The 2,461-nt window shown below is 47.0% G+C and overlaps 1 protein-coding gene across 1 annotated transcript in view; it reads left to right on the top strand.

The window, feature by feature from the left end:
• T265_15247 (hypothetical protein) overlaps positions 1–785 on the top strand; it is a gene marked incomplete at both ends in the record, with an annotated part of 7,029 nt that extends 6,244 nt beyond the window's left edge. Inside the window, one exon of the mRNA XM_009177246.1 lies at positions 693–785. The remainder of the gene's footprint in view (positions 1–692) is intronic.
• Between the last annotated feature and the right edge of the window lie 1,676 nt (positions 786–2,461).

Genomic DNA, 2,461 nt, shown 5'->3' with positions numbered 1-2,461 from the left:
TGTGGCGTTTTGTACCTTTATTTTACTTCCATTATAACACTACGTATTTCATCAATTGCATAATCGTTTTTTGTTTGAATACGAAAAACTATAAAAACGCGCACTCGTACAATTTCACATAATACAAGCATAATCACGTGCTTCGACTCTCTCTTCTGATTTTCGCTTGCGCTTGTAGCGGTCATTCGCGAGTCTCATGTACTAACTCTGGCACCAAAACATTTCAGACCATCTTCGCAATCTATTATATGTGGAAACTGTTCAGAAGAAGACCTCTGGACCAACGTAATTGGATTATTGTTTATTCGCTGACCTGGGTCAACGACGAACTACTTTAAAGAGGACAATTGTTAGTGAGTCTGTTCCACCTGACCTCTATTTTGTATACCAAACCTAGCGCAATTATTTTTATTTCTTTGTCACACACTTCTGGTAAACTAACTTATCGGGTAGCCAGACCACTACAATTTTGGTGAGCCCGAGTATTTCTAGATATTTTTTGAAAGCTTTTCCTTGGAAGTCGTCGTAATTTTGTTCCTTTTACCCGCTAATTATGGAGGCACACTTTGATTCAGCGGATTTAGTCGAGAATGCGATTAGAATACGTTTACCAGACTACAATCCACGCAACCCCAGGGTATGGTTTCACCAGGTGGAGGCTGTTTTTACCGACTGACGCATCACTTCCCTAGCCACGCGATTTTCCTATGTTGTCCAGCATCTTCCTTGTGATGTAGCAACAGAAGTGGATGATCTATTAGAAGATATTCCAAAGGAACCCGTATGACGCCCTTTGAGCGGCCGTCATAAGTAGGACAGGAAAATCAGAAAACAAAATGCTACGGGCTCTATTCACCACTGTCGAACTTGGGGACAGATCGCCATCACGACTGCTTCGCCACATGCGCAGTCTCCTCTGCGGCCGTAAGCTAGCGGTGGAAATCATGGCCCAACTATGGCTCGACAAACTTCCACCCTCGATGCCCCACGTCATTAGCGCTTTTGTTGATGACCACAGCTTGGAGCAGCTAGCCCAAACTGCGGATAACATACATGAAACATGCCCCAGTAACCCCGTAAACTCCGTCTCCCGCCCTGCGCCCACTACAGATTCCGGCCCGCTTCTTGCTTTTATATCGCACCTACAAGCCAAGTTTGATGCTTTGACCGATCGCCTACAACGGTTAGAGATCAACCGGCATCGACCACGTTCACGATCCAGATCGTTACCTCGTGCCCGTCCCTCTTGGTGCTGGTATCACCAATCTTATGGCCCAAAGGCACGCAAATGTCAACCACCTTGTTCCTCCAAGCCGCGCTCCAACACCCCTTTAAACACCCCAGCCAGTCAGTAACGGCGACGACTGTCTGTGGCCCTCGCACTAGTCGCCTGTTCCACATCACCGATCGTTCTGGTCTGCGTTTCCTCGTATATACGGGAGCTGATGGTAGTGTGCTACCACATAAGAATACGCTTCCCTATTATCCTTCTTTCTCCTTACAAGCCGCTAACGGTACCCGCATCGCTACATACGGCGAACGTTCCCTCACTCTTGACCTTGGATTGCGACGTGCGTTCGAGTGGATCTTCCTTTTGGCCGACGTCCAAACAGCCATCATCGGTGCAGATTTCCTGACCCATTACAATCTATCTGTCTACGTGCCACACAAGCGTCTCTTAGGCAAGCTTACTTCCCTCTCAATTAACGGAATCAGTGCCCCAACTTCATCCACAGGTATCCGAGTTATCTTAACGGAATCACATTTTGCTGACATACTTAGGGATTTTCCAACCCTTACTCACCCATGTCAGTACACCCAACCGGTCATTCATTCCGTCGTTCACCACATTCAGACGAGAGGTCCACCTGTCCATGTCAACCCCCGCCGACTCCATCCGGATAAGCTACAAATCGCAAAACACGAGTTCGAACACATGCTCGAACTCGGCATCATCCGCCCTTCATCGAGTCATTGGTCATCACCCCTACATATGGTACCTAAGAAATCTAAAGGTGATTGGAGACCCTGTGGAGATTACCGTTCTCTCAACAACGCTACTATCCCAGACAGGTATCCCATCCCACATATCCACGATTTTGCAAGTACCCTATGCCATACAAACATTTTCTCCAAACTCGATCTCGTAAGAGCATACTACCACATACCCGTAGCTCCGGATGACATTCCCAAAACAGCCATCACAACACCGTTTGGCCTTTTCGAATTCACGCGTATGCCCTTTGGTCTTCGAAATGCAGCCCAAACGTTTCAACGTTTCATGGACGAGGTTTTACGTGGCTTACCGTTTGTGTACGCCTACCTTGACGATGTTTTAGTCGCTAGCACCTCCCCAGCTGAACATACAGCTCATCTCAGAGCAGTGTTTGAACGTTTTTCCACTTACAACATACGTTTGAACATTGACAAATGCTTATTCGGTGTTACTAGCCTGGATTTT

The sequence above is a fragment of the Opisthorchis viverrini genome (assembly GCF_000715545.1).
Source record: "Opisthorchis viverrini unplaced genomic scaffold opera_v5_405, whole genome shotgun sequence".
Lineage (NCBI taxonomy): Eukaryota > Metazoa > Platyhelminthes > Trematoda > Opisthorchiida > Opisthorchiidae > Opisthorchis > Opisthorchis viverrini.
The sequence above is the reverse complement of the archived record's forward strand: the minus strand, read 5'-3'. Positions and strand labels throughout refer to the sequence as shown.